This window comes from Cygnus atratus, chromosome 1 (assembly GCF_013377495.2).
Source record: "Cygnus atratus isolate AKBS03 ecotype Queensland, Australia chromosome 1, CAtr_DNAZoo_HiC_assembly, whole genome shotgun sequence".
In the NCBI taxonomy this organism is placed as follows: domain Eukaryota; kingdom Metazoa; phylum Chordata; class Aves; order Anseriformes; family Anatidae; genus Cygnus; species Cygnus atratus.
This window is the reverse complement of record NC_066362.1, coordinates 97,117,848-97,137,717: the sequence shown is the minus strand read 5'-3', so window position 1 is coordinate 97,137,717 and position 19,870 is coordinate 97,117,848.

The window sequence follows — 19,870 nt, the reverse complement described above, 5'->3', positions numbered from 1 at the left end:
TGGGCTCTAACTGAAGTTGCAGAGAAAATTAAGGATGTGAGGTTGAATTACCTACAACAGATTGATCAGGATAACAAATCTGTCCTACGAAGGGAGAGCTATAGGACTCCATTCTGCATCTCTGTGTATTACCTATTAAGTCTCTGATAGAACAACAGTTTAGAGGGAATATACCAGTTAATTTGGTATCACCCATGTCATGGCTCTTCCTCTGTGGTCTCCAGTTCAGGTCTGTTCAAAGTGTCAGAAAAGATGATCTAGGAGTCCTTAAATTTACCAAAATTTAAGGCTCCTAAATTATAGTGAAAAAAGAGTATACTCTGTTATATATGAAAAGAACAATTTATGTATCATTTGATCAATGATGATAGCATGCCATAAATGGATTACAGCTGATTCTATCTATATTAACTTTCATAAAGCACCCAGCACTGTAGGATTTAAGCAAGGAAAGATCTGGTCTACAGATATAAATTCATGCATTATTTTGAAATTAAATAAAAGCCAAAATAGATGTTATGTGAGGCAGTGGCAAATTTTATGCTTGACAGCAGCAAAGAGCTGCTTATTGTTTACTAAATATTTGTACTGGATTTTCAGCATACAGAGCGATCATAAGCAAGAGATACAAGCACAAAACAAACAAGGAAGTGAGAGCATACAACAGAAAGCAAAGCAAATCAGCACATTATAGGATTTTCCAAAGCACAAATGATTTTCATGTAAAAAAGCAAGTCTTACACTATATGAGATAAAGAAATATTTAGCATAAATGTGCATCACCGACACTGATAACAGAAATGGATATTAGAACAGGCTGACCAGATTTTTCTGGCTTTTTTTCTTTTTGGCTGCTGGAATTTTTCCAGTGAACTGTTAGTTTGTTGTTTCATAATTCTAAAGATGTTTTGGTAGGGAGATATCTATCTGCCTTCTCGATCATGCTGAGCCAGGATGTGAGCTGAAAATCTCCAAGTTGGTTTAAGAGGTCTGTGGGGGAGTGGTGGCTGCAGTTGCCCTTCCCTCCCTGCTCTGTGTGCGCTTGTAGCTGTGCCATTTTAAGTGCACTCCTTAGCATTGATTGCTTGTCTTACAATGCTGGATAGTCATTCACCAGGCTGTGCATCAGTGGGTCTAGAGATTACCAAGCTTTAGGAAAATGGACTTGAAAACAGCACGTGTTCATCACAGAGTACAATATATATGACTGGCTGTACCCAGCACACAAGACTTTACTACTCTCAGCTGTCCTTTCTGCACCTATTTGGAGATGACTGGAGAGGAGTTGGAAGAATGAGACATATGCATGTGCTCTGGTGGCTGCAGCTATCATCTGATATATTAGCACAAACCCACCCTTCGTTGGCAGTTTATGCTAATACACCAGCCTGAACTAGAGGATTCGAGGTGCAGGCACACATTTCTTCTGCTGTACCTGCTGCTGGGGCAGTAACTTCTGGCAGAGGGACAGGGCAGACAGCTGGGGAGAGGTAACATCTTAAATCACATCAGCTAGGCTCTCCGGAGCTCATCTGTCAAATACCTTTACATGCTCAGAATGGGTGTATGCTCGCTCTGTTTTGCCTGGGACCATCAGTCACGCTAAAGAGGACAGCTTGGGACAAGGGCATGAAGCTTCGCTGTAGTGTCTGCTTCCATGTTGTATATCTGTGTTACCTCTTACTGTTTCTCCCAGTTTCTCAAGAGTGTAGCACCTAGGGTTGGTGACCTGCTGCTTCCTTGTTGACCAGGGAGAGAAAGCTGGGATGGAGGGTCAAGCCCTAGCCCACAGGTGTCCCTGCTGCTGCTTCACTGCTAACATGTTCCCTGACACTCTTTTTATACTCCTATCAATGCAGCAAGTGCAGTGGGTGTTCCTACTTGGACTGTGAAGGACGGTGCTAGCTATATCTGCCCGTTACCTTGGGTAATCCCTAGCAAACACAAAGCATGTAACATGCTCCTTGATCACTTGTATTTCATCGTGGTGGCTGAGCAAAGGGGCTGTAGTGGGATCTGCCTCTGGATTGAGGTGTCATTATTCCATCACCTCTCATACCAAAAGAGTGAGCTGCGGGAACTGGGAATCTTGGGTTCAGACCTGGCTGGTAAGACCGCTTCTCTTGTCTTCAGTTTTCAGTGTTTTCCTGATGGCATCTCATACCAACTTGTGCTGTAGCTTCCTAGATAGAATTGAGCATGAATTTATCTTTGCAATTTCCATATCATGTTTATTCAGAATAAGTTGTTTTTGCTTCTCTCAGCCCTGCGGGGTTAACCTGTCTTATGAAATTCAAATGTCCTCTTTTTGCTTTCTCTCTTGTAATGCATCTTTCTCTTCCTCCCAGCTCTTTGTTGGCTTCATGGACTGTGCTAAGCTTGCAGGAGGTATCGGGGTTGAAAGGGACTCACTGCCCTAACCAGCCCCCAAGCCAACTCTGACCTCTTCATATGGACCATGTTCTGGAGTATTGCACAGTACTCTTCTGAGCATGAGTGTGACACAACCAAACACTTGTTATCATGAAACCTTTTTTCCCAATTCTGCTCTGAGAAATAATATGCCAGTGGGCCAAAGATCTAATACAGAAAGCATTAAGATACAAATTTATCCAACAGCTCAGCAATTTTCAGAGTCTTACTAAAGGAAGCTTACTATTTTAGGGAATATTCTATCTCTCTGTTAATGCCTGATATGTTGAACTGTTATACCGGGCTTTGCTATCACAAAATAAGATGATAATGACAATTTCTGCCTGTGTATCCAATGATTCTTTGTGCTACTTATAGCTTCTTTCATTCAAGGATCTCAAAGCTCTTTATGCCTTAGCTCTTCAAAGGACCCTATTTGCTTAGACACCCAAATCCCACTGAACTGAGTGCTTAGCTCAGAAGATGTTTAAAAATACTTAAATGCTTTTAAAATTCTAGCTTGTGACTATTAACAATTAGTTCAGAATTGCATTATCCCCCCTTGTAGAAGCATGGGTGCTTGATAACACACAAAGAAACAAAGTTCCAGAACCCATACATGTTGATCTGCAAAGGGGACAATGCTGGATTTGTGTGTGTTTTTTTTTATTCTGCTTTATGATGCATTGCATGATAGACAAGCATGAAGTGTCCAGAGGGAAGCTGGGTGGTAGTTGCACCTACATAATAGCTTGTCCATCATCTCCCATGCATTTCTCTGACTATTGTGCACCATGGGAAAGGCAGGCCAGGCAAGGAGTGTGGGCCAGTGGGAAGAGCAGTGGTCTCAAACCCCCTGAAAGGTGAAATGCTGTTCGCATTTAATTAGCTTGAAATTAAATGTATTGCCTTTTTAAACAACCTCTTTTCCCTCCCCCTTGTTGCTGGGAGTATCACTGCTTCCACTCTTGCTGTGCTGAAAGCAGGAAGAACACTTCTGCTCATGGCAGTAGACATGTCATCTGTTGCTCACCTCTCACTGCAGGCTCACTGGTGTGGTTTGAGCATGCAATATGTGCAAGTGCTTTAAAAAACAACACAAATAGTGTTAGGAAAATGGCGAGATGAGATGTCTTAATTATTTTTTGTCCCTTTTTCACTGTGGAGAGGCATTGGAATAAGGCAAAATACAGGTGAGCTTAGCTGCAAGTATTTCTAGTCCATTGTGCAACTCTAAAGAGTCAGAATATTCCAAGCTCAGGCGAGGAGCCTCACTGCTTTATTTACAGTCATGCACAGCACACACGTCCTCATTTACACAAACAGCATGCTGAAGGCAGTCTTTCCCTGTGCAGCACAGGGCTGTGACCTTGCCAGATGCTGAGGTCAGGCAGCTGCTTTGGAAGGTATTTAGCAGCCTGCAAGGTTAAGTTTGACAATTCCACCTCATGCCCCACTCCCTGAGTGCTCCTGCGTGCAGCACTTGCCTGCCTCTGCAGATAAACCTCATCTTCCCTGATTGTGAGACGTAAGTTTTTTACCTGAAAAAAAAAAGACCAAAGGTTAATGTGGTAACAAAGCAGTGTGCTTATTATTTGGAGTAGAAAACAAATAGTTGTCTGCCCACTGGTGCATAGCTTTAAAACTATTCAGTGAAGGGGAAGTGGTAAAATGATGCTGTGTAGGAATACAGTTTTAGCAGTACCAGGAGGTCTGTTTGAGTGGTTCACCTTAACTGGGATTTCTAGGTTTCCAGGTTTTTTTTATAACCTGATTTCTTAAAGAAACAAGAGACAGGCAATCGTGTTGTCTGCCTGCATGTTAACCTGTCAGTCCTCTGGAATCAGTTGGCTGATTTCAGCTAAGCCTCAGAAAATGAGGGAGGTTTAAAAAAAAAAAAAAAGTTTCTGTAAGTACCATGAAAATCAGAGGATGAGCAAAGGAAACAGACTTAAATGAGTGCCCTCTCTGGGAGGAAAGACTGGTGAAAGCTGAAGTGTAACTTGCCCAGTGTGGCTTGCCATCTGGCTGATCAACATGTGTGTAACTTAAAGCGAAGAGCATGTGCTGCCTCTTGTTCCAGCTTTGGTTAGGTGACCATGGGGATGCTGCATACATGTGCATGCAGGGAGGCAGGGAAGTTGCCATATAGGACCCCGTGATACTGCAGAGACTAAATGGACTTAAATACCAGAACACTTGAATCAGATGCATGCATTTTCATGAATTATACAGCTTCTCTCCTCTGATAGAAGGATGATGCAGCCCAGTAGAAATGTTGGATGGGTCAGAGTAGCAACTCCAGATGTTCCACACACAGTTCTGGTTCTGGCTTGTGGGCTTGCTTGGGTTGTCCTTCCCTGTTGAGTCCAGACACTGTCATTACTCCTGGTCCTCTCAATCTGCTCATGGTGAGCGACAAGTGGCTTTTGCAACTTTTGCATTTTAACAGGCTACTCTTGCTTAAGTTACTCCTCTATTCTTAAGTTGTTGTTGCTTGCTAAGTTTTGCTAAGTTATTTAATAATCCTGTAAGGTTAACCGAAGTTTGTATGCTAACACTGCAGACAGCTAGGATTAACTTATGATAACTGCTACAGGGAGACAGCACAGGTAAAGTATGCCCATAGGAGAGATAAGAGAATAGCTGGAGAAACCCTATGGTGCGGGGCTATGTGGGATCTGAGACAGAAATGGGTAAGAAATGAGAATTGTTTTGTGCTGTTGCTTGCAAACAACTTGTTAACTAATGTTCTTGAGAGGTAATATGCGCTCAAACCACTGATATGTGCCTACAACCTTAAATTCACCTTAGCAAAGTTTTTCTCTGCTCATGTGCGTTGGTTATTTATTACTTCTAGAGCACTGTGGATGCCCAGGGGATTTCAGTAGCATGGGGATATGATTACATTCAATAATAAAAATAATGTGCAGTAATAAATCTGTCATTTAGGCTAGAAAATATTGACTGTTTATGAAATTACCTGTTGTATGGACTAAATTATTTTAGTAGTATTAAAAATTCCAATTGCAGGTTTCATGGAGATGCCACTCCTTTTTCTGTGGGTGCAGGAGATCGTGGGTGGATGGAATAAAGGAAGAGTACTAGAGAAAGGTGGATGACTGCAATGCCATGGTTGGACCAGGTGATCTTGGAGGTCTTTTCCAATCTTAACGATTCTATGAAGGCAGTGCCTGAAAGCATCACAAGGAGATGAAAGGAAACAGCAGTGACTATAGCAGAGATAAAAGGTTATATTCATGGTGCGGAAAATAATCATAACCCTGAATTCTTCTTTTTAATTACATCATCTTAGGAGGGTGGGGGTAAAACTGGGCAAACTCCCTGACATGGAACATCCTTGGATAAGGAGCACTCTTACTAAGGAAGGAGTTGGAGGGTCTAGAGAGGTCTTGGTGGCAGGGAGTGTACTTCTAGGTTATTTCCTGATCTCCACAGAGTTCCTTTACTGACTTTACTAGGAATATGAGAATGGAAAATGTAGGGTCTTGGTGGCTCTAGTGGCTTAGAGCCAAGAGTTTCAAGGAGAGAACACAAGAGAGTAAAGTGAATGAGTGAACCAGAGCAGTGGTGTGGGAGTGGGTGGGAAAGAGAGTTACTGAGGAGAGTGGGCATGAAAAGAGGGCATTGAAGGTTCTTGTAGGGCTGCACGGTGCTTTCTGGTTCTCAGGGCTGGTGGTGTCAGAGGAGGGGCAGAAAAATGAAAATCTTATTGCCTTTCCCACTGACAACAGTGAAATAGGTGACAGAAGAGATGTTAGAAAGCCATCTAGGATGAAAATTGAGGTGGAGGAGGGCACTGGTAATTTCTCAGTGAGGAGACTGAACCATAGGGGAAGCTGAGCTGCAGTCAGGCATAAAGCATATTAATTGCTGTTGAAGTTTAAGAGAAGCACCCAAAAGTGAGCAGGAGGTATGGCCTGACTAAGTCTCTAGTTTCATCCAGGGCTAAGAAAAAGGGAAAGCAACTAAAGAAAGTGAGATGAAAGTATGAGAGAAAATGGGCAAAACCTCGGTGTCTCAATACAAGGGATCTGGGAAATGGCTAAGCAGGAATGGTGAGATATTCTCATACATGAAACCAATTATTTACATGGCATTACAGAAACCGGGTGGGATAATACATGTGACTAGAATACCAATAAAGGAAAATACGATCAACAGTAGAGGGGTGAAAATAGGCCAGAAGAAAATGAGGTTTTATGATCAATCAGAAAGGTGATTCAAATTTACCCCTGGTGTAGAACTTCTGAGCTGAGATTCTCAAACCTGTGAAACAAACCTGTTGTATTTCAAGAGGAAAATGCTGGGTCATAAAAAGATTTACTATTTTGAAAAAAACAGACTCATTAGAAACTATTTTTTAAGTGATCCTATAATCATGTTCTCATAATTACAGCAAGATGAACAAAGAGTCAGTATGGTTTCAGCAGATAAAGGGCAAAAACTTGCAATCTCCCTGGAAGCAGTGGGCTGGGGCTACCTCTAACCTGTTCAAAGAAGGACAGGTCAAACTTCCCAGTTTAGCTCTTACTACATAGACCGACCTGGGAGGGGTTATATATCAGAACACTCAATTATCTGTGCCACCAACTGACTGTATGAGCCTGATCAAATCACTGCTACTTCTCTCATTGTTTCTCATTGTCTCTCATTGTTTGGCTGCTTCAGATAATGCTGATCAGTTTTGCTGAGATCTGTGAGGACTCATTAGCAAATGTTTTGAGATCCTGCAATGATTGTTGCTAGATAGACACGTCAGAACTTAACCTGACCTCTTCAAATAGGTTATGCATTATGGGGTTAATTTCCATACCCAGAGAGCTTGGACTTTGAATTACTGAGAAATATAAGATTCAAGCAATGCTGCAGTTCTTAATTCAGAATGGTCTCTATACCAAGCAGATGGAAAACAATGGGTCCCTTCAAATATTAGGAGAGTTTGCAAATGTTTGGCAAGACAATCTTGTCTTTTTATTCTGGTTAATATTCTGAACTGCAGAAACTTAGCCATAACTGTGTTTTAAAGTGAAGTCACTATGAATGTAGAAATCTGTCAGAACATGAACCAGATCCTACTGTCCAAGAGAAGACATGGAAGTGTTCAAAGTGTTTTGGTCTAGAATACTATACCCACTTGAACAACAGGAGTTTAATTGTTAACATCACATTGATTAAAAAAAAAAAAAGAAAACATTAAAGCAGGCTAAGGAGATGCGTGCTCAGGTTTTGAAGAGCTGCACAGTGGTGAGGAGCAGATATCACCCACTTCTCCCCAGATCCCACTAACTGGAAGACAGGATATCAATTTTTCTACAACACCAGCTGAAGGGGAGCCAAAATAATTGATTCACTGGACTGAAAAAATCCCTGTTCTTGAAGGTGTCTCGTGATATCTCAAGTGGACAGGGTAAGAGTTGTCAGCAGAACTTTAGAGAGTACTGCTGCTTATATAGATTTTTTGGTCTGATCTCCTTCCAGTCTTTAAGGGTTTAAAAAAAAAAAAAGACTTGAAGTATTCCTCCATCTAACTTAGACTTCTATCAGAGCATCATCACAGTGAGATTGGTTCACTAGAGTAAGGCACAGAGCTTTTATTTTCATTAGTACCCTGAGGGCCCAAAATAGCTATGGAGGTGTGCAAAAGCACAAAAATGAAAGGCACTCAGCCTCACTAACGGATCCCAACCTATGTTTCCACTGATGGCCTAACTAAATCTCTTTAGACATACTCACCCACTGAATTTGGTTGGGATTTATTGAGAAACATAAGCACTATTTTTGTAATGATGACATCTGTTTCACCCACACTGGAGTATGTCGGAGTTAAATGAGGCAAAGAAACAGGCCATATCACGTCATGAATATACCAATTGCCCCTGCAGACAAACTATGAATTTTCAGAACTGAAGTGTGGTAAAAATAAAGGTATTTTATATAGTGGTCACAGGCATACTGCTAAAAAAGGTTCAGAACTCAAAAAAAATACACAGTATTCAGAAAAAAAATGGAAAAGCTTTCAGGTACATAAGAATCAAAGTAAGATTTTGTTGTGTTACTGAAACATTAATGGGGGGAGCGGGAAACACTGCTGGCAAAAAAAAAAAATCACTTTTCTGTTTCTTGCAGTACTTTTGCAAGAGATTAAAAATAAAGCTAAAGGAATGGGCTTCTGAGCTGGTGGTCAATGGGATGACAAGAAGGTTAGAGAGGGGCAGCTTCTGTGGTAGGTTGAAAGTTGGGCCTCAAAGTTTATTTGGTTTGGCAAACACTGTCCATGTAATCCGACAGTCCACTTTTCAGGAGAAGATGAGCTTTCTGGGTGTATTGTCATATCCAACTGAACATCCCAATCTACTTAATGTTGTCAACCTCATCTGTAGCCTAGTATGGATCTGGAAACATTTCTGCCTGGACTTTCAGTTCATTATAGAGGGGAAGCCGACCCCATAACTTCAAATGGGCTGTTGGATGCAGTGGTTTCAATCTGCCCTTGCAGGTGATAAATGATTCTCACTGCCTTGGTAGTTCTTTACCTTTTATTGCTGGGGAATCAGGCCCACGGTATTGGTTCTGACATAGCTCTAATAAGGATGCTAAAACTTTCTGCAAACCTATTACAGAGTTGATAGAAAGGAATGCAAAGCTGTCCTCTAGTATGAGCTGAAGATGGGGCATAGAGAGGATGGGAAAGTATTAAAAACAGTCTCGTAAGCCCAAAGGCTAACAATATCAAGACAACTTAAAATACAAGCTAGATTAAAAAATCCATTTGGCTGAAGGGAGGGTGTGTAAAGGAATTGTATAGAAAATGAACAAGCAGGGAGATGGAATTGAACAGATAGCCACAAGTGCACACCTCGAACCGGGGAGGGGAGGAAAGAGAAATCAAATCACACTTGCCTGGGGGTGGGGGGGAAAGAAACAAGAAAAGGTCTTATCAAAACATCCAGAGTGAGTCATCTGAGAGTTTCCAAATGAGAAAATGAGGCAGGGGGTAGGACAAGAGAGTGGCCAAGATCTTAATGTTTTTTTGCTCAAATTTCTTTGCTCCAAAACACATAATTAATCCTCCTGCAGGGTTATTTTTCAATATCAACTGCTTAAGACACACCCTCCTCAACCCCACCCCTCACATACACAGATGCACACCAGCAGAGAGCAGCTTGTGGGATAGCAACTCAGAAAATGCCCCATTCAAGCCACAGAATATCTGCTGGCTTTGGGGGGGCAGCTGGCAAAGGGGAAAATGCCCCAGGGATGAAGCTGAAATCTGCAAGTAACCCTTGTGCCAGTCCCATGTTTTCTGCTGTTTCTCAGGGATTTAAACAGACCTGAAAGGATTTGCAAAGTTTCTGGGCTGATTCCTTTCTTCTGTAAGCAAGTGAAGGGGTAGAGGGACAGGCACTGTCTCTCAATTAGGAATACAGACAATTTCAGTTTGGAGTTTTTTCTTCTGTCCCTGTCCTCTCTATTTTCCCCACACAAACACAGAAACAGCAAAAGAGCTTTTAACTACCCTTGCTGAACAAGGGTCTTTAAAAATATCCCTCCAGCTTTCTTTGTTTGACCTTAGTGAGACAGTTCAGGCAAGCCTGGTGGCATTACCTTGAGCCTTAGATGATAAAAGCGAGCGCAGGAGATCTGTTATGCTTCAATTTCAGAGAAGCAGCTGAGATAATGTTGCATAATAGAAAGAAACAAGATGAATTCCTAGCTGATAAAACATGTAAGCAGAAGGATTAGGTATGGCTTGACAGATGAGTAACAGGATGAAATTAATGGGTTAAAGAAGAATAAGATTTTTTCAAACAAATCAGACTAAAAAGTAGCAGTAGAGACAAAGTAGGTCTGTTGGTAAATGAGAATGGGGAAGAAATTAATGATGTCTCAAAAAAGGCTGAGATAGTGAATTTGATTCCCCCTCCCCCAAAAACATCTTCAGCAAGATTAATTTTTAAACTGTGACAAGTTGTAAAATAGCTGTTAAAGAGCAGGTATGGGAGGCTTGCAATGAGATGTGTTACAGGTCAGCTGCTCTGGGCAAGGTACTGTACCAGAATGCTTTGGCCCTTTGGGACACATCCAGCCCTAGCCAGACCGAGCTGGTATCATCAAGCAGCCTCTGTAAAAGGTTCAGAACAGAGCTGGCAGATGCCCACAGGAGATGATCCATTTTTTGTAGGTAGCATGGATTGTGAGAGATTTGAGAGGAGGGAGAGGTAGGTGAGAGCAGTAGCAGAATGGTTTTGACTAAAATGAAAATGAAAAAATGAAAAAGGTGAGAGTGCTGTGTCAAAATGGAGTTTATTGGGAAGTCCACTCAGGACTGGAGGGACTGACCAGCTGGTCAACACACAGGAAAATGGATGCCAGGATGCTTAAAGCAAGTCTGTTAACATTGCTGCATTACTGGCAATTACTTCTGGAAAAATAGGGAGACACGAGGAGATACTGAAAGCCTTAAGGAAAGTGGGTGAACTCCCAAAAAGTGATCCTGTCAGTTACCATCTCTGTTCTAATTTCTGTCCTCAGCAAAATAACAGAATATTTGGAAAATCACCAAAAAGTTCATAGGTAATAAAATTGCAAGCAAGAGGCAGCCCAAGTTTACAGAGGAACCCCATGGCTGGGCTAATGCAAGTGCTTTTTATATTGGAAGAGTGTAAGTTCGGAAGACCAAGGTCAGGTATAGCACATGTGGATTCTAGCAAAATATTTGATAGCTTTATATTCTGCATTAGATGAGAATTTAGAGAACTGTATTGGAAAAGGGAGCCAAAGCTGTCCTTGGGGACTGGAAATGAAGGCTTTCTTTAAAACTGACAGCTCATACAGCTTCAAGGGAGCCATCCTTTTCCTGGCCTGTCAGTAGCTTCAGGGAATTCTCATATCTCTGCCTGAGACAAAAAGGGAGAACTTGGAGCTTGACTCCTCAGATCTCTGATGCTAATTGAAAACTTTCCTTCTCTTTTTTGTTCCTGGAAAAGTATCACTGGAAGATCACAGCAGAAGTGAAGTCTCTCTTTCCTAATATTTCAGTGTGGCTTTTATTCTCCAGAGCAGGCTCATGTAGCAAGTGCTATGCTCGAGAAGCTGATGCTGTATGGGGATTTTGGCTCTACCTGTGAGTTTTCAAAACGTTTCAACTTTCTTTCATAATCTTGACCTGTAAACTACAGATGTTCCATGCAAAGCGTGGTTGGCTGAGGCCACGATCCTTGGTTGGTTTGCAGAAAGTACATCTGGCACTCAGGTCAGGATGATAGCACTGTTGAACATAGAGAACTAAAAATAGTTATCTCTTTTCTCTCTCCCTGCCTGGACAGGCATATTTTTTCTGTTGAACTTGTCTTTATAAATAATGCACTATTACACACAAATTCTATCCATCATCTTAATTTGTTTCCCTTCACCTCCTCCCCCCACGTGTTCATCTCTGTGTGGGTATTTCTGTTCGCTTTCTCGTTCCCCCTCCAGAGTCCACTCTGTAAAGGAAAATAAAAGGAGGGGAAAAAAAAGGTTCAGCTGAAAGGCTGAAGTTATATTTTGTTTATCTGGAAGCTGTCTGCCTGCTGTCCAGATATGTTGCTATTTTGTCCCCAAGGGACAGAATAAATCTTTGCAGTGAGAGGAAAGTCCAGAACTGTTGGAGTTGGCAGAGCTATAAGGCCCTTGGCAGGAAGGTGGAGCTTGGTCCTGTGAAAGCCCTGCCAGCTGGGAAAGTCTCTCAGAGGTCCAGACTTGCATAAACACTCTGATGGACAACTGCAGGGAACAGCTGATGGGGAGGCTTGCTGATATTTCTATTCCTCCAGTCCTAAGCTCCAGCAAAAGGGAGGATGGGAGGGTTTGCCCTGTCGTTTGTTCTGGGGCATGTAGATGTTTTTGGCCTTTTCTTTGGCCTCCTAGAATACCAACAGAAGGCCAGCTAGCTTTCTAATGAATAAATAGTTCATTAATAACAAGTCTGGAGTTTCACAGGAAAACAGTTTAGGAAGAATAATGAGCACTGGGAAAAAACACTGCTGTGCTGTTCAGGCAATCTGGGGACTGTGTCCAGCACTTCCGTGAGCATACAAAAGACTTTAAACACCAAAGTATCTCAGAACTTCAGCTGCTCATCTACAAAATGAAGTTAAAAATGCCAAACTCTTGTTGCATCTATGTCTTTAATGGCCTGGGAGTGTCTTACCGTATGTGCTTATCCCATGCATGGCACAGCAGACCTGTGAGCACTGATGAATAATTACACAGAAACATTCAAGTAAAAGTAGGTTAGGGATGGTGTGAAAGAATTTATGGCGGTTTCAGAGCACTAGATAAAACTTGATCTATGGAATATAAATACCCTTCAGACAAGATGTCTCAGTTCTCACAGGGCAGAGGGAATGAATGCTAATATTTGCAACCTGCATGGGCAGCCATTCCTTTTTTTTCTCTCCCTAAAAGAACTAAGGTACTGCTGTCAGGGCTGCTAGAAACTTGGTCACTTGAGCCTCAGTTTCTCCCCAAAGCCAGAAGGCATTTTTAAATACCTTGATGTTTTGGTTTAGCCCAGAGATAATGTAACTGGGAGAGAAATCTTCTGTGACTTAGACTGCAGCAGCACTTAAACAGGTCTTGCCACGTAAGTTTGAAAATCTTCATGAGGAAACTGCCATTTGTTCAGGAAATAGTGGACTGCTGATACTGAGATGTTTTGCAGTGAGGAATGGGCTTCGCCAAAGCTTGTGGCAGAAAGAAGGCACAGATATGCTGCCTGGCTTGCATCTGTAAGATCTCAGTGAATCAGCTCCTTCCCTCACTTCTGAGTTCTCTGCTTTGTTAATGACTTCTGTTTCCACTAAGAGTCTTCTACTGCGCTGGCTGCTTCTGTGTTTCCAGGCACAACTGAGATGAGACTCTCAAGTCCTTGTAGGTAGATTTTTCTCAGCAATCTGCTTTGAAAGGCCACCCATCATTCAAACTTCTCAGCTGTCCAGGGACACTTTTCGGCAAGTCCAGCAGGTCCTCTTTAACCTCCTAGGCAGATAACCCCTAGGAGCCAAGCACTTGAGGCAATGTGAAATGTTCTAAAATACATGTCATGTTTTTTCTCCCTTTCTTAACCTGAAGTAGATTTCAACTCCATCCATCCCCCCCCGCCACACAACAACAACAACATAAAAAAAAATAAATCAGTTCTCTTGGGGAGTAGGTGTGGAGGGGAACAGCCTTTTCTGGCTAGCTTTAGCCATTCTCTCTACTCAGTAATTTACCATCAATTTGTCTGAACTTTTTCTTGAAGGATACGCGTGTAAAACACTGTCAAGACAAAAACATCTCCATGTTCCCACCGGTGGGAATGTTGCATACCTCCATGGTCCCGATGTCAGTATTTGTGCCACGGGCAAGAGGTCCACTCAAATGCTTCTCCCAGCTACTGATGCCCAGTGATCCTTTCTGGAAGGGGACTATCAGTAAGGGAAGTTTTGGACTTGTTGGGAGTGAAGCATGGAAAGTGCTGCGGAAGCAAAGGAAAATAACCCTCTTATTGGCTGCCTTCCTATTGAAACCCCAGTGCAAAACATCCTCGATGTGCCTGGCGTTGTTGGGGTTGCGAGTGATGTGACATCCAACCCATGGAAGAGTTGCTTAGCAACTGTGTCCTGCCCTGAGGCTGCCTGCAGCCGCCTGTGATGTTCTGCTTTGATGATGGAAATTCTTCCATCTTGTGTTCTGGGGGCTCTCTGTGTATCCCACTGGGTATATGTTGTGTGCATAGATTTTTCTATCATACTTGTCTGATCCTACCAGCTTAGATGCCAAACTCACCTGCTCTCACAGTTTGAATTCATTTTTACTAATTAGGGGTGAGGATTGGTTTTTTTATGATCTGGCTTGCGCAAGGAATTTGTACCAGTTGAATGCAAGTAATCTGAAAGCTAGATGGTTAAACTATTTTTTTCACCTCTCTTGTGGAAACTGCTTTTACATGTGTTCTTGGGGTGATGTTCCCAATAGGGGGCCAAGCAGGACAGCACAAACAAGGGAGGTTTGTCCAAGTCTGCTCAGATATCTAAAGCTTTTTTTTTTTAATTAGTGAACCTATTAGCTCAAACACAAAGTAAAGAGACAGTTATTGCCGTAACACTTGTTCCAGTAAGCACACATTTCATTTCCCATCTGGGTTGGGCTGAAGGCACAGGACAATGGAGCTGAGTTGGTGGGAGATTTATTATCACTGTCCACACAGAAGAATGGCACGACCAGCTCTAAGACTTGCTAGTTGAGATGATTGTCCCATTACTCCTCTCTGTTTCAGTCCAAACGAGCTGGTTTAGCTTCAAGAGTTAACACAGCAAATCCCAAACCTGCCAGAACGGACCGGGCAGTAACTTCTGGTGGAGGGCAATTCACCACAGAATCCCCTTTCCTTGGCGTACTGGATACAGCAGAATATCCCATCTGCAGTCTTAATCTTGCATTTGGGCATCTGCCGTGATTCAGTTAGTGTGGTAACTCATCGAGCCTCGGTAATTTAAATGCTTTGGAGAACGGTACCATATTCTTTTGGTACCTAAATCCCCTAGGAGTTGTTCAGAAAAAAATAACTCCATAAAAGCGCTGAGTTGGCCAAGTCTGTGGACACAGCTAAAAAAAAAAAAAAGTCTCCCTCGTGTGCTACTTCTGCTGACAGCTCTTTGGAGAGGCAGCAAGCAAAAAGGGGCTGAAGATCAGAGCAGAAAATGGAAGTAGACAACTCTAGCTGTGTTTAGGTGAAGAGTTGTTTGCTTCCTGTGGTGTTTTCTCAGGATCACTGTCAGAGTCACCACAGGAAGAATTTTTCCTGTGTTACTATTGTCTCTGGGGATCTGCATGATAGGCACAATGTATTTGCTTGCAAGCACTTTAAATAATTGCCAGAGCTTTAAGTCCCAGGGGAGGTCTAATCCCAAACTGAGGCAGCTCAGTGGTACAGGTCAGACCCCTAGAGACAGTGTTAGATGAACAGGTTCACCTTACAGGGCTGGGGATGTCTCAAGCAACTTACAGGATAGTGGTGTTATTAGTAAACACATGTTAAGATAGTTTGTCTGCATTGTTATTACTGTAAGCATTACTTTTACCATTGCTCTACATGTTTTGCTTAACACCTCTCATTTATACATCCTAAGGCTGTGTCTGCCTCAAGAAATCATGAGCTAAGACAGAAACAGAGGCATGGGGAGTCAAGTGACTTGTGGTGCATCTTTCAGGCTTGTGGCAGAGCCTACAGGTGCTCTCATCCAGAATCATCAAACTCACTCCCTGGGAGTGAAAATTAAGTGAAAAGAAAGGTAAAGGTTGTAGGAGAAGTCAGCTTCTTTTCTTGGACTAAATGATAGGGTTGGAAAAATACTGCAGGGTTTTTGGCACAACAGCCAAAAACCTAATGGGGTTCTTGCTGGAGACCATGTGAGAAGGTGGCCACCACAGCCTCTTGACTTTCAAGACTCTGTACTCTTCTCAGACTTCCCTTCAGGCTTCTCACATGTTGGTTCCCGTAGGTGACTTCAGGATTTGGAATAGGGCATATTTCCATTCACTACGTTTTGTGTAGGGAAGCATCTCTGTGGTGTGGTATCCCTGGCTGGTGGGACCTGCTCTGTGTAGACCCAGTGGTGAAGAGGCCAGAACATACTCAGCTGTAGGGCATGAGTGGAGGTGGTTGTAGACTGTCAACTGGAGGCACTTAAGCCATTGCAATTCATTGGTTTGTTGATACTGAAACCTCTCTTGGGATAGGGTCACTGAACACTAGCAACCCTACTCCTTAGCCCCTGACTTCTCCTCAGTGTCAAATACTTCCAGGTGCTCAGGAAACTGTATGGATGAAGCTATTAATATTGTCCAGACAATATAACTACACTGGACACTGAAAACCAAAGGGACCTGAAACCTGTGCAGCAGGCCTATTCTGTGTTTTATGTGGAAAACCTATTAATGCTTATGCCAGTCATCTAGAGCAGGGACCTTGTTTTTATTCCTTGCAGCAGGCTCCATATTCACCACAGCTACTCAGCTGTCTGAATGTGTATGTAAAGCAGTATTATAAATCTGTGGTGCTAGATGCACGTTTTCATTCCTATTACACTATATACATATTTTATTATGTTTATCATTAATATTCAGCATGGGGTATTAACAGAAGTCAGAAGCAGTCAGTTCTGCTATGGTTCCTCTGATGAGCTTTTGGAAACCCCTTTTGAGAGCTCAAACCTCTTCATTTCTGCCTTGTCTTGTATGAGCTCCCTCTAATGCTCATGAGAATCCGCTGCATTTCCTTATCCATCCCTGTTCCATTAGCCTGAGATACAGTCAGGAGCAAACGCACAACCTTTTGGCACAGACCCAGACTTTGCCTAGCAGGATGAAGAGTGACTAGGATTATAATTAGCATCGGTTTTGGTCTTTTGGTTGCAAAACTGGGAGTTGGCCCCCTCAGCCTTTTCCTTTTAATAGTAATTAATTATTAATTACCTCAACAGAAGAGGAGGGAAAGGAGAATTACTGGTACTGTGTGGAATAGATATGATGGAAGAGGTAGAAAATTGTCTGGTGGGAAGTCGAGACTCCAGAGTCTGATTTGAGGAAATACTTGACTGGTTTATTACTGCATCTTAAACAGGCTCTGAAGTCCACTGGAGAAAAGGATTTCTCCCCCTCCTTTGCCTGCCATGTGCAAGCACATGCTGGAGAACTCTATTTTCCTCCTCCAACCTGACCTCAGCACTGCTCTTGAGGCAGCTGGATACTAAAAGGGCCTCCTGGTTAATAAGACAAGTAAAAAGCCCTCCATGTGTCACACAGTGCTTCAGAAAAGTCTGCATTGTCCCACAAGTCACCATGGCAGAAATCCTCTGTGGATGAGACAGTAAAGCTCTCTGCGGGCTTTGACACTTCCTTGCCAAACTATGGAATAGGCCCAAAGACAGCAACTAGGATAAGGCTTACCTAAATGGGAGCCATGTGAAACAAAAACTGAAATTAAGGCACCCCCAAAGTTGAGGGAAGGTGGTAGAATCTTTCTCAAACCTCATATCTGACTGAGGTAGGTGAGTTTGGTGGTGAGGTAGATCTTGCCCATTGGAAATCAGAATCTCTTGTAATGATGTTTGATGGCTGTCCATTTCCTTATTTCTTGAGAGAAAACCTCCCTTATTTTCCCCTCATCTTGTAATTTCCTCATGGTTCAGTGCTATCGATCAAGGCAGTCTTTCTCGTGTGTTCTCTGTTTTACCTCGTGGTGTGAATTATGCCTCACCAGCTACCAGCTTCTGCTCTCTTGCTGTTGTTTGGCCCTTGACTCTTTCCTCTTCTCCCTGACACAACTCATCATTAGCTCTGTTCTGTTTTCCTCTGCCAGTGCTAGCTGTGGAGCTGGTGTTGTCACTCCTGTGTGAGCAACACTCAGCTCTCACATCTCCAGCTTACCCTTTCATCTCTCTTTTTTGTCTGCCCAGACTTCACCAAATCTCAGCTCTGCTGTAACTTCCTGCCTCGGAAAGCTTCACATAAGGAACTGTCTGTGCCCAGGTGAAATGTTCTTCCTTCTTGTGTGGAGACAACACGGACTGTTATGCAGGGTACTCATCACAGGGCCAATGAATTGGTGCTGTGCTTTGTTATGCTTCTTGGGCAAATACTTGTTTCTCAATGTCTCTGTTTGCCAAGGTGTAAAATAAGGGTGATGGTGATCTGTCTTAAAATATTTGAGATCTGTAAGTGCAAACTGGCAAATAAGTGTGAGGGACAATTGTCAGTCTCTCTTCTAGCACCACCTTTTACTAAGATATCACATTTACATTATTCATTACTAGTTTATCCACCTGTCAGGTTCATGCTTCAGCATCCCAAGCACACACAAGTTGCTTCTGCCACATCCACCCTTTAAGATCTATTGTCATCTACTTGTCACTCTTTGACCTGTTCACAATTACCCCTTATGATATTCTTCCAAAAGCCATGCTGGATACAGCCCCAGCAGTCAGGAATACTGCAGTTCTGAAGGAAGGTTGAATAGTGCAGGAGAGAGATAATTCCTCAGAGAGGAGTCCAGATCTGAATTACTTTCCTGATTTCCCCAAGCCTCTTGTGAAAACCTGTGATGTGGGTCATTGATTGACAGTGATACAATCACATATATCTGTCCCCCATTCCTCATTGTTGCTCCTTACTCTTACTCCTCACTCTCATGCTTGTCCCCAGACACTTTCCTCCTGACTGCTCCTTCTCTGTGCATTCCCTACTACCACTGCTTCTCTGCTCCTTCTGTTTCCTCCAGGGCATTCCCATCTTGTTTCCCTCACCTTTCCACCCACAGTCAGAAACCTCATCACCGTGCTGTGTGCGCAATACTGTAGCTGGCTATGCGGACCTTTATCTGTTCTTTTACTCTCCTCTGTAAGGAGGTGCAGGATTATTTGTGTGAAGGATGCTACATGGAAATAAATTGCTCTGTGTAGTTTTCCATTATGCGAACTTACTGCGCCAAAAGAGAGCTGTTTGGCTGCTTTAATATCGGCTTCCCTTCACCACTTGATGGTGCTCTTAGACATCACAATTCTTTATTATGCTGCAAGTAGGGCCAGTGCAGCCAGCATCTCCAAATCTGGCAACTAACTGAGGGGCTTGAGTATCCTAGAGCTCCCTAACCCAAAACAAAATTCAAACCCACCTTTAAACTAGAGGCCACTTTTTCAGTGACGTTGGAAGTAGTAGGTTCCTATATTAACTGCTAATATAAAAGATTGGTTTCATCTTTTTCTATTCCTTTCTTTTTTTTTTTTCTTTTTCTCTCAGCTAGCTTATTTTCCCTGTATGGGCAACCTTTCTGCTATTTTTGAGGGGGTTCCCACCTTTCAGATTTTGCCTCCCTCACGTTGCTTTCACCCATCTTCTTCCCCTGATGCCTCTTCCATGTGTCCCAGATGCATCTTCCTGCTTGTTTTAGCTTTTTTCCATCTCCTCTTCTTCCACTCTTCCCTTATCGAGTTCACAATCCTAGCTATAGAGTTCAGTACCAGACAAACATAACGTTCAATGTAATTTTCTTCCTCTTCCCTACAAGATGCTCAAATCTTGCATCTTTCTGCTTCTGCTACATGCACCTTGCATTAAAAAAAAAAAAAAAAAAAAAAAAACACACTCCAAACTCATCCTCTCTTCTGCATCCTTCCTCTCATGACTGACTTTCTAGTTGTGTTGTGTTGTTGGGAGGAAAAACATGCCCTGTAACTTAGCAGAGGAGTCTTAGTTCAGAAGGCCTCAGAGAACTTCCTCAGGCATCTGTCAGAGCCATGGAGAAAAACATTTGAACTGCAGTGAAGAAATTCTCCTAAGCAGGTGCACAATGATTCAAGTGTGGAGTTTGTGTTATTGGGTATATGTCTTATAAGCAGAATACCATGTA